At 45.4% G+C, this 14,049-nt stretch overlaps 1 protein-coding gene across 8 annotated transcripts in view; it reads left to right on the top strand.

Annotated features, from left to right (window-relative positions):
* Positions 1-14,049, top strand: part of ATXN7L1 (ataxin 7 like 1) — a 248,010-nt gene that overhangs the window by 135,427 nt on the left and 98,534 nt on the right. The gene's annotated exons all lie outside the window — the stretch shown is intronic.

Here is a 14,049-nt window from a genome sequence, read left to right as displayed (position 1 = left end):
AATCATAAAGCAGTATCAAAAACAAATGCATAGATTGTTGGCTTAGGCTTGGTTAATTAATACCAGAGTATTAGATTCTGTTCCTGAGTGCACCACACCACCTCCCACCCACAGCAGGAAACCTCTGGGTCCTCAGAATCACTGCATCATTAAACAAAGCAAAAGAAAAAGTAAAAAATACTGAGGGGTGGTTGTGAAATGGCCTGATGTCCGATGTTAGCTTTACAGTATTCCCTAAAAAGAATAATAAGGGGATGGGAACAGATGAAACAGGATTAGCAAAATATTAATTGTTGAAACTGGGTGGGTGGTAGGTATATGTGCATTTGTTGTACTTATCTCTTTTGGGGGGCTTTTGCAAATGTGACTACAGGAAAAAATAAAAGAATTCAGGGAAGGAGTTGAGTCCAGTCTCTCTGCCCCACTGCACAATCTCATCACTGTGCTCCCTACACCTGTTGCGGTGGCCCCCTTGAATAAAATCAACCTGGCTGTATTTTTTTTTTTTTTAATGCAGGGGAGAGGCAACATGTTGGTAAGGATGAGCTTCTATCAGCATCGAGCTGATGGAAGGTCCCAGACCCTGAAGTGATGGGCCAACGTCCCAGAAGAGGGCTGGAGTCTCAGTGCAGATAAGCTTCCCGCTGCTTGCAGTTGGCAGTGTTCATACAATGCCTGGCTCAGGGCAGGTGCTGTATAAAAGGTAGCCAGCACATGGCCCTATTGTTATTGTAGATGTTGTCGTTGTAGCCCAGGACATGGGGATCTAGTAATAAAGACACTCAGGAAGCGGGTGACGCCTGTGGCTCAAAGGGGTAGAGCGCCGCTCCCATATGCCGAAGGTGGCGGGTTCAAACCCAGCCCCGGCCAAAAAAAAAGACACTCAGGAAAACAGAATTTCTTTGAGGTGTTTAATTGGAAATTGCTTTAGTCCTTGTGGGTGAAAATACACAGAAGAGGAGTGAGTCTTTGTTCCAGGGAATGAATTCACCAACTCTGACTGAGAGCCTCCACCTTTTCAGTTAATGCTGACAATGCCACATACCCCATCAGGAAGGGAAAGCAGGAACACAGAGACTAGAAAATTCCAGAGCTTGTGGAGAGATCCAGGCCTGGGTCTGGGAAGGACGCTCTAACGTGTGTTCTCTTTCTGCCTGCTCCTTCACCCTCTCGTTTTGTCCCATATTCTCATTCATTCTCTCTGTCTCCTCCCTTAGACACTTTGATTCGAGTTTGGAAGACTTACAATATTTTCCTTTTAAAGAGAGCCTGACTTGGTGATATTTACATGTCAACATTCAGGAATCACTTTCATTTACTGTCAAGCTCCATTTTTATAAGAAATTCCAAAGCCAGCCAAGTCAAGGTTTAAAAAAAATAATACACATGAAAGGAGACTCTGAGGGCAGCTAAAACTTCAGAACAGCCTACAATAGCCAAAAGATCCTCAGCTGGAGGGCAGAGAGGGTAGGAAGAGCTGGCGTGCACTTGAATCAAATGTTAACCAAAGATTATTGATGGTCTACTTAATCTGCAAAGGATTTCCTTGACGGGAGTTGGGCTGCCTATCCTGATTTTTGTCCAACTGTGGAATTTTTGAATGGTGACAGATTGGCCTCTCCAGCAACAGCAGCTGCCTCTAGCTCTGAGGCCCCGGAGAGGCAGTCTAAGGAAGGGGTTTGCGTTTGGGTTTTTTGTTTGTTTTGTTTGTTTGCGCTTTTGTTTTGTATGTAGCATTTACAGGCCGAGTATTTTTTACATGTGTTTAGGGCTTCACAATGTAGAAGGCACATTTTATTTTTGGATCATGTCACTGGACGTTCCCAGCAGCACTGTGAGACAGGCTGACCAGAGATCTCAAGCCAGTGTTTATGGAAGAGAAAACTAATACTCAGAATTTAGTGATTTTTTTTTTCGGGGTCAAAAATTAGTGACAGCTACAGATAAATTCTTAAGTTCCCTACTATTAAGAGGGTTAACAATCCAAAAAGAAAGACAAAGCAATGTACCAAACACTGTCTTAAACATGTGCTGTCTGGCATTTGGCTCTGGCTTAAAAGGACTGAAGGATGGATGGATAGATGGACGAATGAAGTATGGGTGGTAGACGGGTGAATAAATGCATGGATGGATACACAGAGATAGATGGATAGATGGATGGATGGGTAGATGGATGAAGCTCTTGGAGTTCAGAAAGTGAGTCTTATCTTTGTAACCCTAGTGTCCACCATAATGGTTTGATACATGAGGTCTGACAAATTCACAAACTCATCCTAGAAAAAGTGCCACATACCTCATTGCCGAGTATCATTACAATCACCTTTGAAGTACTCCCCTTGAGAAGCTATGCACCAATACCAGCCCCCTAGTCCACCCTTCAAAGCAATTTTGGAACTCTTTTTCTGGAATGGTCATCAAAGCTGTTGTCATATTACCTTTGATGTCCTGAATATCATCCAAATGTCTTCTTTTCAGATCAGGTCCAGTGGCTCACGCCTGGAATCCTAGCACTCTAGGAGGCCAAGGCAGCTGGATTGCTTGAGCTCAAGAGTTCGAGACCAGCCTGAGCAAGAGTGAGAACCCGTCTCTAAAAACAGCTGGGTGTTGTGGTGGGCACCTGTAGTCCCAGCCAGCTACTGGGGAGGATGAGGCAAGAGGATCACTTGAGCCCAAGAGTTTGAAGTTGCTGTGAGCTATGACACCACAGCACTCTACCCAGGGCAACAAAGTGAGACTGTCTCAAAAAAAAAGGCCTCTTTTCATTATTTCCTTTATCTTCAGGTAAAGAAAAAAATCACTGGGGTCCATATCAGGTTAGGAGGGAGGGTATTCCAATACAGTTATTTGTTTACTGGCTAAAAATTCCCTCACAGACAGTGCCGTGCGAGCTGGTGTATTGTCATGATGCAAGAGCCATAAGTTGTTACAAGATTTTCAGTTAAGATTTCCCTGTTTCTCTATCAATGTTTACTTGGTCTGCTATGCTCCTCCCAGTCAGCCGATCATTCTGACGCATCACTTGATGCATTTTTGCAATGTTTTTATCAGTTCTGCTTATTACCGGCTGTCCTGACCTCTTTTTATCAGTGATGCTTTTTCTGTCCTCAGAAAAATATTTAATCCACTTGTACATTGCTGTTTTCCTTATCGGATCATCCCCATAAACTTGGCCTAATGTCCCTGATCTCACTTCCACTCTTGGCAAGTTTAACAAGAAATTGACAAATGTTTATTTGTTGCTCTAATCAAGCACTGACATTCTCGTGATACACACAAGAACAACATGAATGCCACTCAGCAAGACACCGCCACATGTTGATGCAAGCACAGCTGTGCGACACTGACTTACCAAGGTGATGCACCTTACAGAGTTGTTACCAATGCAAGTGCACGGTGGCAAGTTCAAGAGCTTAATTGTCAGACCTCATACAGGACCCACTCAATAATAACAATTATTCGTGTGGACTGAATAATCTGCTATGTATGCATATACTTTTGTAGCACGACACACAAGTGTTTGTGAAGAAGGTAGATTTCTGAGCTTTACAGAAAGGCCTAACAAATGCAGTGTGGGTGTAATTGTTATTGTTTACCAACATACATTATTCACCATCCTGCAGTGTAAAAACATCTCCCGTTCATTCATGGATTCCTTCAGGAGATATTACTGAGGGCCCACTATGTACGAGGTTCTATTCTAGGTATTGATGATACAACAGTGAACAAAAACAAAGTCCTTGCTGTCACTGAAATCACATTCTGTTGGGGGACGACAGACAATAAGCCGCTAAATAGACAACGTACAGTACTGAGAAAGAAAACTGAAGCTGGCGAGGTAAAAACAGAGTGACTTTGTAGGGATTGCTATGTTAATTGAGCCGCGAAGGCTTTCTGATTCAGTGACATTTGAACAGAGACCCAAAAGAAGTGGTGGGGACAAGCCATGAGGCTTTCTAGGGGGAAAGTACGGCAGGCAGAAGAACCAGCAGGAGCTAAAGCATTGAGGCAAGAGCGTGTTTGGTGCGTTTGAGGAACAACTAAGAGCCCAGTGTGGTGGGGGTGGGCTGGGGAGGGAAGGGGGTGGTGGGAGGGGTGTGAATGAGGCAGACAGCTACAGAGATTAAAGGTTTTAAGCAGAAGAGGGATGGATCTCCCCCACTGTTGCCACCATCTAAACCAGCTGCTAGTGAGACAAGGCTGACGTGACCCCACCCCACCTAACATAGGTGTCATTTTGAATGGTATTGACCTACAAAACCCACTCCAGGGCAGCCACGTCCTTGACTTGCCAAGACTCTGCAGCCATTACTGGGTGCTAGAAGAGCCCAGGTGACGAGGTGCCCCTAACTGCTAAATCAAACTACAAGTTCATTTTAGATGATTTCTCAAATAGTTGCTCTCCCAGTCCTAAAACATCTCCCAAAGAAAAAAAAAACCCACAATCTGTGTAAATTTGAAACCTGTACTTACATTTTAGCTTTTTTTAAAGGATTAAGAAATAATGTCTAAGTTAAGGGGACACCTTTTTATTTTTTAAATAGACTATACTCTTCAGGACAGTTTTAGACGTAGAGAAATATTGAGACCATATTACTGGTTGAGGATCTCTTATCCAAAGTGCTTGAGACCAAAGTGTTTTAGATTTTGGACTTTTTCTAATTTGGGTACATTTGCATATGCATAATGAGTATCTTGGGGATGGGACCCTAGTCTGGGTGTGAAATTCACTTATTTTTCTCTGTGCACCTAATACACATAGCCTGAATGTAATTTTATAAAATATTTTTTAATAATTTCGTGCATGAAAAAGTTTTCATCTGTGTTTTGACTATAACACACCACGTGGGGTCAGGTGTGGAATTTTTCACTGTGGCATCATGTTGACACTCAAAAGTTTCAGATTTTAGAGGCTTTAGGATTTTCACATTAGAGATGCGCGCCCCATAAAGAGAATTGCCATATATATCCTGCACGCATTTTCCCGTTATTAACGTCTTACATTAGTACATTTGTTGCAATTATTAAACTATTATTAATGCATTATTATTAACTGAAGTCCATAGTTTGTTTAGATTTTCCTTAGTTTTAGTTAGTATCTCTCTGATCCGGGATCTCGTCTAAGATGCCACGTTCATTTAGCTGCCATGTCTCCTAAGCTTCTCGTAGTTGCGTCAGTCAGTTCCTTAGACTTTGTTTCTTACAACCTTGTCAGTTTTAAGGAGTGCTGATCAGATGTCTAGTAGGATGCCCCGCTGTTAAAATTTGTCGGATGTGTTTTCTCATGATTAGACATAGGTTATATGTTTTGGGGGTAACTACTGAAGAGGTCTAATGACATTTCATACCCTATCAAGTCAAGGGTTACATACTGTCGATATTGGCGATGCTGACCCAGGTCACCTGGCTGACACAGTGTTGGAGGCAGTACTTGTGAAGTTTGTCCACGGTAAATACTCTTCTTTCTCTACATCCCAGCCTCACTGCTTCCCATGCTGCACTCTTTGGAAGGAAATTGTTCTGCACAACCTACCCGGAAGGCGTGGGATTTATGCTCCCCTCAGGAAAGGTGGGCTGTCAACATACACTAATTTGGAATTTTTCTGGAAGGAAAATTTGTGTCTTCTCACCAGTTTATTTATTTATCCAGTTATTTATTTATAGCAATAGGGACTCAGAGATTTTTATTTTATACCTTGGATTGTAATCAATGCTGTTTTCTTTTATTACTCAAATTGTTTCAATTTGGCCATCAGAAACTTTTTTTTTTTTTTGCAACAGTGTCTCATTCTGTGCCCAGGCTGGAGTGTCATGGCATCATAGCTCACAGCAACCTTAAGCTCCTGGGCTCAAGCAATCCTCTTGGCTCAGCCTCCCAGAGTGCTAGGATTACAGGTGTGGGCCACTGTGCCCGGCCTAGAAACTCTTTCATTAGCTCCTGTGTCTTTGGCATATACTCATCACTGTACTGTTTTATTATGTTTTACTTTCTAGAACTGTAGGATGCTCCACACTCATACTCATTCTAGGACAGGAGCATCTTTCCTGCCCCTGTCCTAGAATCATCCACTTCTCTAAGGAATCCTGGTTCCTTTTGTAGAAGAATGAATGATGTTTAAAACTAAGATTTGGGCACCTGATATGCTTATTGCTACCCGGATTTTGTCTTCTGGGCTCTCTAAGCTGACAGTGTGTAGTAACCATGTATCTCTATCTATAGATAGGTATCACATATCTGTAATATTTCTAAATGTAACCATCTGTATCTATATTAAGTTGAACATGATTTCATCCTGATGTCTCTAACTCAATCCCATTGCCATATGAATCATTCTAGCTCCTTCCCTTTGCTTATCTATAAATTTCTACTGATACTGTAAGAGACCTGACTTCTACCAAATACTCTCCATTTTCTTAATTTTTCAGCTCCAACAGGTATAACAGTATTGGAATTACAACTCATGGGAAACAGTTTCATCAGCTAGAATATAGTGCTGGTGCGCAGTTCCTTTTGTCTTTAGTCTGATAGACTCCTCTCATTTCCATAGTGATTTAAGTAAGTACTCTTCCTCACCCCACTTCAGTGAGATTATTTCATACATTTGTAGTACAGTTAGATTCTTTAGTCACATTGTGCATTTTCCCCTAAGATCTAAGGCAGTGTTTTTCAACCTTTTTTATCTTATGGCACATTTGAACCTATGGCTAAACTTACAACAGCACACTTAAATTATGTTGATAAAAAAAAAAAAAAAAAAAAGAGTAAATCCTAGCACTCTGGGAGCCTGAGGCAGGTGGTTTGCTTGAGCTCAGGAGTTCAAGACCAGCCTGATCAAGAGCAAGATCCTGTCTCTAAAATTAGCCAGGTGTGTGGCAGGCACCTGTAGTCCCAGCTACCTGGGAGGCTGAGGCAAGAGGATCACTTGAGCCCAAGAGTTTGAGGTTGCTGTTAGCTGGGACACCATGGCACTCTACTGAGGGCAACAAAGTGAGATTTTGTCTAACGAAAAAAAAGAGTAAAAAGAATATACTTAACTGTACTTTGAACTTCTTTTGAAAATAATTTAATTAACGCTGTTTAAAATTTTTTACAGCACACTGATTGAAAATCACCAATCTAAGGGAACACTTTGTAATTTATCATTGTATCTCTAGCTAGATAATAAATTCACAAAGAACAACTACCATGAGAAGCAAAGTGGCGTAATCATACTTCTTTATCATTTTCTTAGGTGTTTTCAAATAATTCCCATATTACACAGGTAATACAGTAATAACAAGTTAACTTCCCTGTTAATACTACTTCAAGCTCAGTCCCTGCCAGACAGGGACTTGCAGTTATAACCACACATATGGACCCCCAGAAAATGTCCAGTATTATTGTGGGTTTTTTAACATAAAAAGTACCATACGTAACTTCTGAACCTTTGTTTTCCTCTCAGCCATTCAACTTGGATATCTTAAAAATCTATGCAATATCTGCCTCATGAATAATATTCTAATATTCCAGTAGAACAGATGTGTTAGTTACGGATTCCCTCCCTATTAGTAATGGCAGTGTTATAGTGAATACTCTTTTTTTCTTTTTTCTTTTTCTTTTCTTTTCTTTTCTGAGACAGAGTCTCACTTTATCACCCTGGATGGAGTGCTGTGGCATCATAGCTCACAGCAACCTCTAATTCTTGGGCTCAAACAATCCTCTTGCCTCAGCCTCCCGAGTAGCTGGGACTACGGGCACCCACCACAACACCTGGCTAGTTTTAAAGATGAGATCTCCCTCTTGCTCAGGCTGGTCTTGAACTCCTGAGCTCAAGCAATCCATCCGCCTGGGCCTCCTAGAGTATACAGTGAACACTCTTGTATGTAATATTTCTCCAGGAATTGCTGGGTTGTAGGGATACATATTTTAACAGCTACTGTCAAATTGCCCATCAATGTACTCAAACTAGGGGGGAAAAAAAATCTTGTTCCATGTTATGTGGCTACATAGGACAGAGAAGAGAATCAGATTGTTAGTTTTTAATTTGCCTTAAAGTTCCTGTCTAGAGAACAGTGACTTAGTGGAGTAAAGCTCATTCTGTATTATTCTAAAGAACTTCAAGCTGTGATGATTTCAAGTGCTTTTTAAATGTTAATAGTTAAATTATTAGAAGAGGGGCAGTGTCCTATAGTGGTCTACCCAGCTCTCAGACAGTGATACTAAGCAGATGCTGCTGCAGTTGTATCAATGTGCAGAAACCCTTTGTTTGCTTGACGAGGGCCCCTGCATTTCCACAGCACGGAGGACCATGCTGGTAAACACAAGGCAGAATCCTTCCTGTGGCTCACTTGCTCCTGAGGAGTAGGAAGCTCAGGAGCTCTTTCACGCAGCAGTTGTGACTGACCATCTACTAAGGGCTGGGATGCTCCTTTGCCATCCAGTTGTTCAGACAAACTGGACATTCTGAGTGTCATTTACCATTTGGTCCAGCGTATGTTGGATGCCAGGCATGAAGCACATCACTGAAGGACAGAGGTGAAGAGGGCAGTGCCACCACCCCTGGTTTGCTCACCCCAGCCCTGCCAGCTGTCACTTCAGAATCTCTGGGCTTTGTTTGCTCATACAAGAGACATGCAAGGCACTGTCTCTGCTGCCTGAGGGATGAGGGGTTGCTGAACATCCTAAAATACTGGACGGTGGATTCGATCCTTTCGCAGGCCAGAGGTGCATTCTCGCAGCCTTCTTTGAAATTATTTACTGGATGATGGGGGAGTTGAGGTGCCCCTGAAATTATTTCCTGGATGATAGGGAGTTGACATGACTATGCAAAAAGCTGGTAATTTACTGACTTACTGTGCTGCTGTTTAATCCAAAATGGATTTAAAGTTGCTAACAATGCCCCAGTTCTGAGTAGTCAGGATCAGGTATGTGCTTCTCATTCAAAGAGCAGACTCCTTACAAAGATGGTTCTACTGGCCAACCTGCCTGCAGTAGGAAGTCCTAGACGGAGCCCTCGGGGGATAGAGGCAGGGGGTGCAGAAGGGGTGGGATTCAAATAGAGGCAGGGAGTGCAGAGGGGGGTGGGACTCAAACAGATTGGGGTGGGGCGCAGAGGGTGGGATTCAAACAAATCGACTTTTTTGAAGGCTTACGAAGCAGCTTTATTTGGAACACCAATTACTGGGAGTTTATCTCCCGAGTGATCCTACAATTTGTCGCAACTGGCTCCCGAGTAGGGAGTGCAGAGATGGAGGCACCTGGTCGCCTCTGCTTACTATTGCTTTGTATCTTTTCTCGGTACAGAGGTGATTTTTCTTACTGTATCAGTGGACAAACAGCTCTCTCTTCTCTCCTCAATTTTGTATTCTGGACCTTCTTTGTGTTGTGTAATGAATTTAATTGTGTGCCCCCCACCCCCTCCCCCGCCAAAAAAAGTACGCTGAGATCACACCCATTCTACCTGTGAATGTGACCTTCTTTGGGAATAGGGTCTGGGGATGTAATCAAGTGAAGATGCACAGGTAGACCCTAAATCCAGCGATTGGTGTCATAATAAGAGAAGGAAGAGACGAGAGTTCTGGACACAGACACAGGGAAGGAGGCCACGTGAAGACAGAGTCAGAGTCGGGAGCGATGCAGCCACAGGCACAGGATCGGAAGGACTGTGGCGACAACAGACATGAGGACACAGACCTGGGACAGACCCGCCCAACCCCCACGAGGAGCCAACCCTGACAACACCTTGATTGCCAGCCTGCTGGGCTATGAGAAGATAAATTCCTGCTGTTTTAACTCACCCAATTTGCAGTACTTCGTTACAGAAGCCCTAGGAAACTAATATACCCTATGTTTTGGTCCTGTTTGGGACTTTAACTCAAATATCTTGTTTCCATCAAAGAAAGATTTTAGTCCCACATTGAGGAATGTTTTTGAGTCTCCAAATCCAGCCTTTCCTACAAGCATCGCTTTTCCTTTTCCTCCCTGCTTTCTTTTGCAGCAAAGTCAAATGCTAGTATCTCAGCAGCCACAGGGACACTTGAAGCCTGTTAGCTGTGACCAAGATGGCCCTGCTTAACAGTCCAGCATAACGGAGCAGCAGCTTGGAAGGGGGACTAGAATCCACAAACAGGCAAAACATTAAGGGTTTTGACCTCACTCTCCAGCCTTCACAGGGGAAGAGGCCGCAGGGCTGGGGTGCGATCTTGGTTTGAGCCAACCTGAAACACACGGGCTTTGCCACAAAACGCACGTACAGAGCCCAGGAGCAGGGTGGGCAGCCTAATCCCAAAGTGTCTGAGACCTCTCCCTTTCTTTGGCTGGTGCTTTTCTGTAAAAGAGCCCTTCAGGATCCACTGAGTCTGCCATAACCTGATAAAAACTGTGGGATTACAGAGCTGCAAAAGGCCTGAGGTATGATTCAGTCAACTTCCCACCTGATTTTATTTCTATTAATAACATCTGCTAAGGCCAGGCGTGGTGGCTCATGCCTGTAATCCTAGCACTCTGGGAGGCTGAGGCAGGTGATACTTTGAGCTCAGGAGTTTATTCAAGACCAGCCTGAGCAAGAGTTTAATTGAGTTTAATTGTGTCCCCCCAAAAGTAGAAAAATTAGCCTCGGTGCACGTAGTACAATGGTTACAGCGCCAGCCACATTCACCGAGCTTGGCCCTGGCCAGCTAAACAACAATGACACCTGCAACAAGAAAATAGCAGGGCGTTATGTTGGACGCCTATAGTGCCAGCTACTTGGGAGACTGAGGCAAGAGAATCGCTTGAGCCCAAGAGTTTGAAGTTGCTGTGAGCTGTGACACCACAGCACTCTACTGAGGGCGAAATAATGAGACTCTGTCTCAAAAAAAAAAAAAAAAGGTACGAAAAATTAGCCAGGCATGTGGTAGGCTCCTGAATTCCCAGCTACTTGGGTCTGAAAAAAAATTTTTTTTCTATTTGTTGAATAATAATATAAATACCAAGTATTTATTGAATACACGCCATATGCCAGGACTAGATATTGTCATCTTTAGTCCTCACAGTGACACCTTGCAATAGGAACTCTCATTGCTCCCAATTTACAGAGGGGGAGACTGAGGCACAGAGAGACAAGGAACTTGACCAGAGACAAACAGGTAGCAAGTGGCAGAATGAGGATTCAAACTCAGGTTTGTGTAACCCTGAGCCCTCCTAGCTACTGTGCTCTGCAGAGACCCCACTATGAAATGGTACACTCCCCAGAGCCAGAGAGAGCACCAAGACCTGGAGCCACAATGCCTGGAAATGAGAGCGGTGCCCTTCTTAGTATGGACCCAGCTCTGACCCAGCCCTGACCCTGCGCACACATGCCCTGTGTCCGGGCCCGCCCGCAGTTCTGCCTTTATAATGTCAGGGGCATGGTCTGAGTCTGCCGTGAAGTCACCATAAAGAGGAGCATATGTGATGAAGTCGATCACCAGCACCAACCAACAGTTGGCACATGCAACTACATTAAGACAGTGCTGTTGGGCGGCGCCTGTGGCTCAGCGAGTAGGGCGCCGGCCCCACATGCCGAGGGTGGCGGGTTCAAACCCAGCCCCGGTCAAACTGCAACAACAAAAAAAAATAGCCGGGCGTTGTGGCGGGCGCCTGTAGTCCCAGCTACTAGGGAGGCTGAGGCAAGAGAATCGCGGAAGCCCAGGAGTTAGAGGTTGCTGTGAGCCGTGTGACGCCACGGCTCTCTACCCGAGGGCGGTACAGTGAGACTCTGTCTCTACAAAAAAAAAAAAAAGACAGTGCTGTTAGGGCGGCGCCTGTGGCTCAGTGAGTAGGGCGCCGGCCCCATATGCCGAGGGTGGCGGGTTCAAACCCAGCCCCGGCCAAACCGCAACAAAGAAATAGCCGGGCGTTGTGGCGGGCGCCTGTAGTCCCAGCTGCTCGGGAGGCTGAGGCAAGAGAATCGCGTAAGCCCAAGAGTTAGAGGTTGCTGTGAGCTGTGTGACGCCACGGCACTCTACCCGAGGGCAGTACAGTGAGACCCTATGTCTCTACAAAAAAAAAAAAAAAAAGACAGTGCTGTTAACCCACGTGTACACACACCCTCTCTTAAAAGGAGAGAACACTGGTCCCTCCCAAGAGTATACACGCTTAGAGGTTGGGATTTAGGAGAAAGATCCCACTGTGTTATCCATTAGGCTCCCCAGTTCTCACAAATGTTGAAAAAGTTTCTCAAAAACGAGTTGGGTCTGAGAGTAGCAGTCAAAAGATGGCCACAGGCAGCCATGCTGTCTCCAGCTGAGGAGCTGGCAGAAGGGAAAACAGTGGGCTGTGTCCTGCGGGGCGGGGCAGTCAGGCTGGGGCTGCCAACTGGCTCCTGGGAATTCTTCCAAGGTTTCCTCTGGGATGGTCCTCCCCTCAGGTCTTGGGTATTCATGATTTCTGCAAAACAAAGTCACAAAGGAATGACCCCCAAGTTAGTGTCTGCCCAAGTCCTGTGCTTGTTGTCCTTTAGCCCCAGGACAAGACCCCTTCCCACATGGCAAGGCCTCCAGGCCTGGCTGTGATGGATGCATTGTATGAGAGCAGGATGCAGAGGGACAGCTTAGCCGCTCTCCAGCTGGCCTGCAGCGGAGCCCGTCGGCAGCTTTGTGGCTCTAACAATGAGCTGCTTCAAAGCTGCTGAGCTGAATGATCCAGAAATCATTCCAGCAGCCTGCACAGCACCCAGTTGTCCCTGGCCCATTCCTTTATGTTTATTTAAGTCAGGTCTTCACTCCCTCTCCTTTTTCTGCTTCCCTCATGGGAAACTGGAGGCCATGGTGACCATCAAGGGAATCAGAGATTTGGAGTGACTTTTGTGTCCTGATTGTCAACCTGTAGCTCTTGAGTGTCCTCTCTCCCCAAGCCAGCTGACTGCCCACGCACACCAGTGTAAGAAGTGGGGAAGACCCCCAGCATGACCCTGTGCGTGGTCAGATGTCACCTATGCCAGTCGGGCTACTTCACACCCCAGCAACAGTGTCTGGTGGTGGGTTGTTGTGATCATTGTTGCTCAGATTGTTGGAGTGGGAAAAGGGTCTCCTTGCTAGAATTTATGTGGGGTTAGAAGAAGAGCAGAGAAGGCTATGTGCGGAGCTAAGGAGAATGGAAAGGCCACAGGCCTTCAAACAAGTGATGTGGCCTGAGTGGAGGGAAGCAGGACCTCCAGCGGGAACCTCCTCAGAGCTTCCCAAGGCCTGCTGTGGCCCAGCCAGGCAGGTAGAGTGCCCTGGGATTTTCCCACAGATACCCGGAAGACACAGTTCCTCTAAGTTAGAGAGGTGGTCCTGGATGACTATATCAGTCTGGAGCCAGTATTAGTTCTTTTTTTTTTTTTTTTTTTTGTAGAGACAGAGTCTCACTTTACTGCCCTCAGTAGAGTGCCATGACGTCACAGGACTCACAGCAACCTCCAAGCTTTTGGGCTTAGGCGATTCTCTTGCCTCAGCCTCCAGAGCAGCTGGGACTACAGGCACCCGCCACAACGCCAGGCTTTTTTTTTTTTTTTTTTTGGTTGCAGTTTGGCGGAGGCCGGATCTGAACCTGCTACCCTCGGTATATGGGGCCGGCGCCCCACTCACTGAGTCACAGGCGCCACCCCAGAGCCAGTATTAGTTCTATCTATTAAAGTTTACACTCTGCAGGTATTAAGGAATTAACTACCCACATGGGGAAAACTGCACAGAGAAGTAACTATGGCTCCAGGCTATTCTGAGATCAAGCTTTCAGGCTTTCTACATGGTATAGAAGAAGAGTCAGGCTCCAGGTTCCAGATTCCAGCCCATGCTGATGCAGGACAAGGCAGCACCATGACCTGCTGCCTTAGCCCTGGAGGTGTTGATGCTCCTGTGGACCGAGGAACCAGCTTGCTGCAAGGGCGGGACACCTGTGGGGAAGATGCTGGCGCCTTGCTGTCTCCTCCACGTGGACTTCTGAGCTGATGGCTCCTTGCTGTCTCCTCCATGTGGACTTCTGAGCTGATGGTTCCTTGCTGTCGCATCCAAGTGGACTTCTGACTGGTCAGTTTCATGGATGGCGCCTTGCTGTCTCCTCCACTGTGCACT

Source organism: Nycticebus coucang, chromosome 11, assembly GCF_027406575.1.
Source record: "Nycticebus coucang isolate mNycCou1 chromosome 11, mNycCou1.pri, whole genome shotgun sequence".
In the NCBI taxonomy this organism is placed as follows: domain Eukaryota; kingdom Metazoa; phylum Chordata; class Mammalia; order Primates; family Lorisidae; genus Nycticebus; species Nycticebus coucang.
The sequence above is the reverse complement of the archived record's forward strand: the minus strand, read 5'-3'. Positions and strand labels throughout refer to the sequence as shown.